Here is an 11,977-nt window from a genome sequence, read left to right on the forward strand (position 1 = left end):
AAATGATGACCTATCCTGGACTCACAACACCTCCCATTAGTAAGGAAGATGCAGCAGGCCCTGCACTTTATATGGAGACTAAGGAGGGCATGGCTGCCAGTCCCCACCTTGGTAATCCTTTACAGAAGTACAATTGAGAGTGTCCTGTCTCCATCATTATGTAGTAAGGTACATGCAAAGCATCAGACTAGAAGTCTGTACAGAGGATGATTAAAATAGCCAATAGGATCACTGGGGTCTCTTTTTCCTCTATAGATGACATTTACTGGGAGAGCTGTCTAAGCAGAGCTCAAGATTTTATAGGAATTATTTCTATCCTGGGCACAGTATCTTCAACCCTCTGTCATCAAGAAGAAGGTACAGGAGAATCAAAGACAGCACTGTCAGGCTTCTTCCCGCAGGCAGTGAGACTGATGAAAATGATCCAAAATAATTATATATATTCATTTTGTTTATTTATGTGATCATTATATACAGTGTTTTGTGCATTTTTCCATGGTCTGGAGAAACGCTGTTTCATCAGGGTGTATATATGCAATCTGATGATAATAAACTTGAACCTGGAACTTGGAAGGACAAATGAAATAGCCTATCTCTCTTAGCAGAGATAACTAAGGAACATGATTTAAGTTACCTTCTAAAAAGATTAGAAGGGTTCTGAGGGATTTTAAAACTGAGAGGAGTAAGAAGTGGATCTCCCTAAGTGGTGAAGCAGATAATCTCCAGATATTGGAAGATGTATTTGATTAAATTCCTGAAGAAAGTAATCAAGAAGGCTACAAAGAGGGGTGACATGGACACAATGGACAGAATGGCCTCCTCTGTTGTAAATTTCTATGGTTAAATGATTTTAGAGGAAATAATATAAATAGAGAAAGGAGAACAGACTAACTCTTTAAATGCCACACCACAAATAAATCTCTGAATATGTACAGAATTTTCAAGTGTGACATACAGAGTTTGTGAAATGGAGACATTTGAAAAATGGTGTGTGAATCTACAGAGGTAAAACTTCCCCAATGACACACATTTGAAACTGTAGTATCAAAGAAAGATGCGAAGACATGCTGAATTCTGGCAGCAGTTTTTATATTAAAAATATAATTTTCACAATTAAAATCAAAGGAACACACGGCAACAGTCATCAACATCAAGAATTCTAGCCGTATATTTTCCGAAGAGTTCATGCATTCTCAGCTAAAGAAATCAACCTTTAGATTTAATGTTGCATTAAAATTTAACCTCGTATTTTAAGAACCAGCAGCAAGTCTTAATTGTGTGGAACCTTTAACAGCGCAGCACGGTTAGCGCAACACTGTTCCAGTGCCAACGATCGGGACCGGGGTTCGAATTCACCTCTGTCTGTAATGAATTTGCCTGTTCTCCCTGGGTCTGCGTGGGTTTTCCCCGGGGGCTCCGGTTTGCTCTTACCGTTCAAAAATGTACTGGGGGTTGTAGGTTAATTGGGTGTAAATTTGGCGGCATGGGCCAAAATGGCCTGCTATCATGCTGTATGTCTAAATTTAAATTTTAAAAATAACTTTTTTTTTCTGTTTTGCTTGTAATCAACTTTTGTTTGATTACTTCAGCAGAACTAATCAAACTAACCTTGCACTTATAAGCAGAGATGATCCAAAACTTACTCAAACAAATAGATTTTAAAGAAGAATTCAAAGAAGGGAATAGTGAAAAGATTTTGGATATGAATTCAGGAGCTTAAGGGCTTGGTAGCTTCAGGTGTAGTTGGCAATTCAAGGCTATGAAAGTAAATATGCACAAGAGCTAGAGAGAAGGGGCACATAATTGTATTGGACGAGGTGGATGTAGGGTGGAGGTGAGGATTTAAAATCAAGGATGAGAATTGAAAATCAATGCACAGTATTTGATTTGACTTTTCTGAGTAACCAAGTGTGTTGAGTTAAACCTGGTTGAAAGGTGAAATGGATGGACAGTGATGGCCTGAAGCCTAACTTGGGATTGAGTACGATATTCATGTTGCAAATAGTCTTGTGCAAATGGCTGCCAGGCACAAGGATGGAAACTGCAACTGGGATCTCGAGTACATGAAAGGCACCAGGGACTGTAGTTATCATGTTCCAATGGTCGTTTGGGGGGGGGGGGGGGGAAACTGCTTGTTGAGTCCTGCATAGCAAATATTAAGTCTGACAATTTAGGGATGGCAAATGGGTCAAAGAGAAGGGAGCTGATATCATTATAAGCCGTGGTCAGGTGTTTAGGATAGGTCCTTGGGGAAATATCAGTGGTAATGAAATGAGAGTCGGCTGAAAAAAAGTTGTTGATGGTCATTCTCTAAATCCATTGATCCTGCAAGAATAGATCTAAGCAAGTGTAATCCTGCACTACTAAAAGTTGTGGAGAACAATAATATTGTCAGCCATGTCAGAGTCTTGCAAATATTGGATGTAGATGAGGGAGTCCACCATGAGGGAGAGGAAAGGGAAGTCACAGACTTGTCATTTCCTATTTCGTGATCATGATAAAATGTTGCATACCAAGCTCACTGCTCTCAAGAAATATCTTTGATAGGAAATTTATTTTCAAGCTCATGCTTCCATAAAGTTTATTTCATAATTCACATCAGGCAAAGAAGCCTGTAATAATCCAGAATCCTTATTTTCTCAAAAGGGAAATCAAGAACTGTGAATGCCTTAAATCACTTAAAGCTGTGACGTGTTAGATCAGTGGTTCTCAACCTTTTCCTTTCCACTTCTGTATCACTTTAAGTCATCCCTTTGCCATCAGTACTCTGTGATTAGTAAGGGTTTGCTTAAGGTGGTCTGTGAGTGGGAAGGGAAGGTTGAGAATCACTGCTCTAGACCCAATAGTTACTGAAGTATTTTGCTTGAGAAAAATTGCCATTGGCCCATTTCCTTTGGAGTTCTGAAACCGTGCACATAACGAGTCAATGAGGGATGATTAAAACAGTGGTTTTCAAACTTTTTCTTTCCACCCGCAGACCACCTTAAGCAATCCCTTATTAATCACAGAGCACCTATAGCATAGGGAATACTTAAAGTGGTATGCGAATGGAAAGAAAAAGGTTGAGAACCACTGTAGCTAGATTATGGGAGCCCTTTGTAAAGAAATGGGAAGCTTGAAAATTCACTGGTTTTAATCTGCAAATGAAAACTGCTTTCGCTGGACCAAAATACTGGCTGTCTGTGTCACATGGTTTGTACAAGGCTGAGTGGTCTGATAGAGTGATAGAGTGGAATTAAACTTGCAATGAGAAAAGTAGCCAAATTCTTGGAACAATTTTATTAATGCAACTGACTTGAATTTTTTGTAAAGTTGAGTGCAGTTCATTATCGGTCATCTACCTTGTGCATAATTATTTGTGGTTACTTCCATACACATCACCTGTGCACCTCTGGAGCACATTGACATACAGGGCTGATATCAATCATTATACAATACACGTTTGACATCTCTTCAATTAAATTAATTCATATACATACTCATATCAATCATATCTGGAAATCACATCTAAACAGCAAGAATTAGACCCTGCAACTGTAGCAGTCAAAGAACCTCTTAAATACCAGCGAGTGATTGTATCTGCCTCCATCACAACCTCTGGCAGGGCATTCCAGACATCAATTATTCTATATTAAAAGCAAACATCTCTCAGATACTCCTTACACTTCTGAACTCCTGCTTTTGACACCCCTACCATGGGACAAAGGTTTGGACTCTGTAGCCTACCTATATGCCTATCTTATATGTTTCTGTCAGACAACAGCTCAGCATCCTTCATTCCAGGAAAAGCAAGCCAGTCTCTCAGTACAAATAAAGTCTTCCAATCCCTGCAATATGCTGATGAACATCCTTTTGACCCTCTCCAGTGCAACTAGAACTTCACCAACACTCCAAGCATAATCTATCCAGAGGTTGATAAAGTTGTAGGACTTGGATGATTTGCTTCCCTTTTGTTTCTGTGGGCCCAAGGTGACAGAGAGGCTATTGCTGGACTTGCAAACTCTGCCGCTGAGGAGCAGAGGTACTTGAAGCAGCAGGAGTCTGGTTATATGGTTTAATGGTGCACTCCCAGAAGACTTGAGTAGAGAGAGCCTTTGGTTGTGTGGGGATATGGATTTGTCAGGACTGAAGCTTCTTGAAAGTTAAAGGAGGAATAACCTGTGATGCTGTGGGGTTGCATATTAAGCCCTAGCTATTTATCAAGTGGAGTGCGGAATTGGCGTCCTTAAGTGAAACACGATAGGCTGAAGACACAGTAATTGTAGTAAATACACCAAAATGCTGGAGGAACTCAGCTGGTCTTTTCAGCATCTATAGGGGACTGAGCCCTTCTTCAAGGAAAATCAGAAAAGGCAGAAGCCAGATATATCAGGAAGTCTCAGAATTCAAACGATGGGGGAGGAATCAGACCAACAAATGGTGTTAATTGGATAGGTTAAGGGACTAAGTGAGAATTTATCATGTCTGTGCGAAAGGAGATGGGGAATGGAGAGACGATGGGGAAAAAGTGGATGGGGGTTTTTAACAAAAAGCTAGACAAGTCAATATTAATGCCATACGGTTGGAGGGTGCCCAGTCAGAAGATGAGGTGTTGTTCTTCCAACTTACACATGGTCTCAGTCTGGCAGTACATGAGACCATGGACTGACATGTTTGCAAGGGAATGGAATGGAGAATTGAAATGTGTGGCCACTGGGAGATGCACGCTATTGCAGTGGACAGAGCTGAGGTGATCAACAAAGTGATCTCCCAGTCTGCATCCAGTCTCTCCAATGTAAAGGGAACCACAGCAGGAGCACTGGATGCAGTAGATGACTCCTGCTGATTCACAAGAGAAATGTTGCTTCACCTGGGAGGACTGTTTGGGTCCCTGAATTGGGGTGAGAGAGGAGGTGTGGGCGCAAGTAAAGCATCTCCTGCAGTCACAGGGGTAGGTCTCAAGGGGACGATTGGTGGGGTGGGAGAAGAAGATAAGGGAGCCACAAATGGAGTGGCCCCAGAGGAAAGCGGAGAGGGGAGGAGAGGGGAATATATGTAGTAGGTGGTGGAAATGGGGATGGAGGATGTGTTGGATGATGAGGCTGGTGGGGTGGTAGGTGAGGACAAGGCGAAATCCTGTCCTTGTTGTGCATGGGGGTGGAGGGGCCAGGGTAGATGTGTAGGTAATGGAGGATGTGCGGGTGAGTGTCGAGTTGATGGTGGTAGAGGGAAAGCCACCTTGTTTGATGAATTTCACATTAAAATTAATTCAATTTTGGAAAATAATTTGAAGTTGTTAAATGGGTCTATAAATAAAGTTACAGAAGAATTGAAACAAGTTAAAGAAGAAAAGACAATTAAAGTAGACAATGCTTTGCAAATGATGAATAATGTTATATAAAGTGGATAGGTTGGAAAACAAAGGTAAAAATGTTCGAGATGATGTGTAAAGTGTTGAAGAAAGTCTGATGTATGCAAAGACTTGATGACTGGTTGAATATCGATGCATGAAAACTTAATGGATAAAGTTGACATTATGGAGAATTGTAGTAGAAGAAATAATGTTAAAATCGTGGGATTATCTGAGGGTAAAGAAGAAGATGTGATTCGTTTCTTCCAAGAATGGATACTGAAGATATTCGGAGAACATTTTGAAGATAAGATCTTAATTGAAAGAGGGAATGGAGAGCCAGGTGTTCTGAGGGGGTGGGGGTGAGATTGGAATGAGTGAGGGGAGTAGTGAAGTCGATATGGTTGATGTCAACATATGGGTTGTCCAGTTGAATGTCTGGCTTTCGTTTAACCCCCCCCCCCCCACTCCCTTCTTTCCCCATCGTCTCTCCATTCCCTGTCTCCTTTCACACAGACATGATAAATTCCACCTAGTCCCTTGGTCACAACTATCAACAGCTGTTGTTGGTCTGGATTCCTCCCCCATTGTTTAAATTCTGAGACTTTCTGATCTATCCGGCTTCTGCCTTTTTTGATTTTTCCTTGAAGAAGGGCTCAGGCCCGAAATGTTGACAATGTATCTTTGACTCCTAGAGATGATGAAAAGACCGGCTGAGTTCCTCCAGCATTTTGGTGTGTTTACTTGGCATTCAAGTGCTTCAATTGCCCAGAGCCTGTGGTGTTCTCCATAGGGGGGAGAGGGTCTCCTGCTTCGTTATCACTTGCTGTGTTCCCTGTTGTTCATCACTGATAAGAGCACAAGATAAGAGGACAAGAATATGTCAAAATTGCCAAGGAGAGCTCATTTCTGAACATATAGTTCAGCTGAGGACACTCATCCAATAGCTCAGGACTCACAAAGACTGGCAGAAATAGTTTGAATATGATTACATTTTGAGAAACATGTGGAGTTCAAATGAAAAGTGGTCAGTTAGTCATGCAACACCAATGTCTACAAACACCCATTTCCTTCAAGCCCACCAATTTCCCCTGACATTCAGTGGCATTATCAATGCTCATTCCCCCACCAGCATCAGACTGGGAATAATCCTTGACCAGAAAGTCACGTAGGCCAGGCATCTAGTCACTTTAGCTGTAAGAGTATGTTAAAGATACTTGCCAGTAACTCCTTATTTAACAGAGTTATTCCACCACCAACAATTCCTGTCAGGATTGTTTGATATTCGGTGTACTTCTAAATTCTCTGAAGAATGCTCTCCATGTGCCTGTACATTTTCCAAAGTCAATGAACATTCTTTGTGCCATTCCCATCAATGACTTTGAACTCACTACAAAGCAGCACTTGTAACTTGCTTGCAGTATTGGACAAGAAACAAATAGAAAAATCTGTCAAAGGGTTCTCCCCATTTAGAGGAAAATCACTGTACCACTTAGAAAGGTAAAACAGCTGTCATTTGAACACTTGTAAAGTAGGATTCAGGAACTGCAACATCTCTTGAAAACAAATTCTTCCATTCATATGCGTTGACTTGTTTGTTATGCTGGAACTGCCCCACTAATAGTGGTTGGTGCTGGAGATCCTTCACCACTAGCACTTTTAGAGGGTTAGGAAATCATCAAATAATTAGGGATGAGCAGTAGGTGTTGACTTCTTAGTGAGCCAAGGTGGTGGATTAGTACTCCCTTCCACACTGAAGGGGCTGGAGATGGATATTGAGGGCAATTGTGAACAGCTCGACATCTGGATGTCTGGGAGTATGACTGCCTTGTCTTGCAGCAGTCTGGGGTAACAACATGAAAGTGAATGGTAGAATCTGAGTTGTTGAGAATATATGGACTGAATAAAAATGAGATTAACAATGTAGGATTATCATAAATGGGTGAACAGACTGTAGAAGTCTGCAACTCTAATAGTGGGTGTCCACCCCAATGCTTGTGTCCCAACCTTGTATAAAGCTCCCAAAGTTCTCTAATATGCTCCAAGTAGGATGTGGTTCAGTGTTCAGATAGTACTTTCAATATTATGTATTCCTTCAGCATTGCACAGGTGATTTAAACCAGGCAATGCTTCTAAATCCTTTAGAACCAGATGTCTTTTATGGTGCATTTTTATAATGAACAATGAATACGTACTGAAACCAGTGATGCAAGCTCATCCGATGGGCAATAACTTGAATTATGGTGATTTATATTTACCATACAATAGTTTGGAATTATTTCCTCCATCAATGAGTGATAAAACTGCTTACTTCAAACATAATTCATATTCAAATACTTTGTTATTTGCACAGAGAGTTATATGTGATTGGAAAATAGACTTTGTAAGGGTTGAATTTCAACAGTTCTTCATTTGTTTATAAAATATTAGCAGATTTACTGGGAATTCCACTTTCCTTATTTCTCTGAAGATTTTGGAAAGCTTCTTGTGGATTTTTGTGGAAATCCAACTCTGGAATTGGTTTAAATATATTTACTATTTCTGCTGGTTATGCTGTCAGGGTACTTTGCTTCATTGGGAAATCAATTATTCTGCATCTTTTGTGCTTCACACCGACTGACACCAGACCCAAAAATACAAAGCGAATCCAGCTGAACATTGTCGTTGGACACAGCTTGGAGCTAATATCACAGACATCTCAAGTAATTCCACACAATTGCCGTCAGAAATAAAACTGACACTGTGCCAAATATTGCTGACAGTAAGAAAGGTGAATAAAAAAGCTGGTACCAAAGGTAAAAGATAGATTTTTTTTTTAAAAAGAGTAAAATAGAGAGGGAGTGAAGCAGAAACATTTTGGAACTGCAATTCAGAACTTGGGAATTTTAGAGAATTTGCCTCAAGTAGAGAGAAAGAGAGCAAGAGAGGAAATTGAGTCATCGAATGAGGAATGCAAGTTTTTTGGAGGGTGCAAGAGAAAGGTAATCCACGTTGGGGTGAGGAGGTGAAGGGATTGGAATGCAAGTAGAAGAATTTTGGTTCAGTCAGTGGTGATTTCTAGGATATGACAACCAGTTAATAATTGGTGTTTCCGTTATTCCATTCTAATGACCTATCAGAAGATCCTGCTGCCCATGTCCGTCATTTCCATTGTTATGCCAATCTACCTTTGAGATTCTCTGAGCAAGAGGATCAAAATATAAGGAATAATTTAAGGGTGATTTCTGTGAAAAGCTGCATTACTTGAGAAATCAAAGGAGATACTTGGTGCTTCATATTGTCTAAAATTCCTGATCCTTCTACAGTGGCTTCATGCTACTGACTTTTTACCCCGTTGTCTCAATGAATGTCAAAATATGGCAAGAAAGCATTATGAGCTCATTCCCACAGGTAACCATTGCAAATTCTTCATGGAAACATTTATATCACTAATTAAACTGAACTTGAAAGCCGATGGTAAAAATCATTCATTAATAAATGGATGTGTATGTTAAGTACCCTGCACTTCAGCTATGTATGTTTTTTTTTGGCCTATAAATTGCCTGAGTTTCCTTGCTTGTGTGACCTTACATTTATTATCAGATGAAATAGTCACGGGATATGAATTAACCAACACTGATGCTTTAATTGCTATTTTAAGTAATGGCCAAATTGTATTTTTTTCATCTCAGTAACCAATTTCTTGCTTTTCAGGTCCTCTTTAAATGTGTTATTTAGTCATTCGAGACGACAACTGGTTTTATGGATTTTATTAATTATTCATTAGTCTCTATATATTCAAAATTTGCAATACTGAAATGGGCTTGATTATTTAATAGATAATGTATTCATTGTGATTGTTAATGTACTTTTAAATTATTGAGCAATGATTTCAAAAATTAACAAGAAACTAATATCCATAGATTTGTCTTATTTCCCTCTTTATGATAATTATTCCCGATGAAGATTCAATATTTCAGGATTCCAGGAAAAATCAAGGAATAAAGGCATTTGTATTGCTGCTTATCCCATCTCTATGGACATGTATAAAGCACGAAATCCAGTGAATTATTTTGGAATGCAGTCACCGTTGGTGGATTGGCCAAATGCTGCTTCTTTAGAATAAAAAGGATCAGCTTTCATACTGGGTAAAGCTAAAGAAATACTTTGCATTAAGTAAGTCTGCAAGAAGCCCAAAATATTCTAGGAATTACTATATTATTGAATTAGTGATATTTGGAAACCTGTTAATAGGAATAAATTAATTGTTCTAGCGACTTGATGAAAGGCAATGTTTAATTTGCCTTTAGAGCAGTGACATATTAGATTGTTAGTGGTTGATAAGCATGATGGGATTTGTAATCAAGCTAAAATCCCCAAGGTTTTTGGATTAATGAGTTTGACAGTGTATTTCCTCAGTGGAAGTGACAATATTTCACACCATTTTTTTTGTATCAGGTGGAATGACTTGTGTTTGTGAATTTTAAGTCTTTCATAGAGTTAACTCTTGCTCTTGGCTCATGTGCCATGCAAAGTTTGGAGAGAGTTAGGTATGATGGACCAGATTTGTTGGCACCCTTAGAGGAAACATGATGATCTATAGCCCACTATAACCATGCACCTACTACTATTACCCACCAGATCAAAGCCAATATGACACCAGACCGATGGTTCTTATAAGGTCACTATTTTAATCAATTCTCAGGCCATCTGAAACCGGATAAGATTTTGTAAGATTTCTAGGCTTGCCACCAACCCTAAGATAAGTGGGATTATTACATTCTCTAAGTGGAGGTTTTAGGAAGGGAATCTGACTGCATTGATGGGACAGAGGTGAAGTTCCTGGGGGTCCATATTTCAGAAGACCTCTCCTGGAGCCAGCACATTGAGACAACCATGAACATCTATCTTTCAATGCTTTGATTCTGTCCCATTCTGAAATCCTTATGTCTATGGTTTTTGTTTAATCATCATCCAAATGGTTTCATCCCTGCTTTTTCTAAACGGACAATACTCGACTAAAGATTGATTATATGAGGAGAGTGTTATTGTGGTTTTCTAATGCCGATGCTCAAAGGAAACCAGGAGTTCTCATGTTGATGCAGATTATTACTGCTTGTTATTCGGCATGTTGGCTTTCAGGGACTGGCTTATCAACATTTCTGGGACCAACAATATTTAAATAATATCTGCCTTCTTGTTTGTCCTAACAAAGCAGATAATTGCATTTGCAAGCAATTTTGAAGGCAAATGATATGTTGTTCTTTATTATGATGCAATTTGATTGCAACGACAACGAGATAGACAACAGACTCGCCAAGGCAAATAGCGCCTTTGGAAGACTACACAAAAGAGTCTGGAAAAACAACCAACTGAAAAACCTCACAAAGATTAGTGTATACAGAGCCGTTGTCATACCCACACTCCTGTTCGGCTCTGAATCATGGGTCCTCTACCGGCATCACCTACAGCTCCTAGAACGCTTCCACCACCGTTGTCTCCGCTCCATCCTCAACATTCATTGGAGCGACTTCATCTCCAACATCGAAGTACTCGAGATGGCAGAGGCCGACAGCATCGAATCCACGCTGCTGAAGATCAAACTGCGCTGGGTAGGTAGAATGGAGGACCATCGCCTTCCCAAGATCGTGTTATATGGCGAGCTCTCCACTGGCCACCAAGACAGAGGTGCACCAAAGAAGAGGTACAAGGACTGCCTAAAGAAATCTCTTGGTGCCTGCCACATTGACCATCGCCAGTGGGCTGATATCACCTCCAACCGTGCATCTTGGCACCTCACAGTTCGGCGGGCAGCAACCTCCTTTGAAGAAGACCACAGAGCCCACCTCACTGACAAAAGACAAAGGAGGAAAAACCCAACACCCAGCCCCAACCAACCAATTTTCCCTTGCAACCACTGCAACCGTGTCTGCCTGTCCCGCATCAGACTTGTCAGCCACAAACGAGCCTGCAGCTGACGTGGACATTACCCCTCCATAAATCTTCTTCCATGAAGCCAAGCCAAAGAAAGAAAGAATTTGATTGCAACAATAAAGGTGTCAAACCGCAGTTATTAATGACTTGGTCAGATCAGACAAGTAGAATTCTGTACATATTTGGTCTCCTTATCAAAAATGGACACACTTTTCATAGAATGAATGCTCAAAGCTTCATGACAGTGGATTCAGAGACATCCAGTTTGCATTATGAGAAGAGACTCACTAAACCTTATTTTCTAGATTTCAGAAGAATGAAAGAAGATTTTACTGAAGCTGAAACATGTGCAGGGAGGTTATTTCCCTATTTCCCTGGCTGATGAGTCTGGAGTCAAGAATTCCAGTTTCAGATTGGGGGATAGATCAGTTAGGGCTGATATAGGGCAGAATGATTGTCTTCACTGGGTGGGATGTGGCATTGCAGCTATACAAACCTTTGATGAGACCTCACTTAGAATACTGTATGCAAATCTTACCACCCCTTCACAGGAAGGATGTGGTGGCTCTGGAAAGGATGCAGAAGAGATTAACCAGGAGGTTGCTCAGATTAGAGGGTATGAGTTATGGAGGGAAGTTGGACCAGCTTGGGTTGTTTACTCTAGAATGTAAGGGAGACCAGAGAACATAGAATATTACAGCACAGTAGAGGCCCTTTGGTCGACAATGTTTTGCC

This window comes from Narcine bancroftii, chromosome 1 (genome assembly GCF_036971445.1).
Source record: "Narcine bancroftii isolate sNarBan1 chromosome 1, sNarBan1.hap1, whole genome shotgun sequence".
NCBI classification, from domain to species: Eukaryota; Metazoa; Chordata; class Chondrichthyes; order Torpediniformes; family Narcinidae; genus Narcine; species Narcine bancroftii.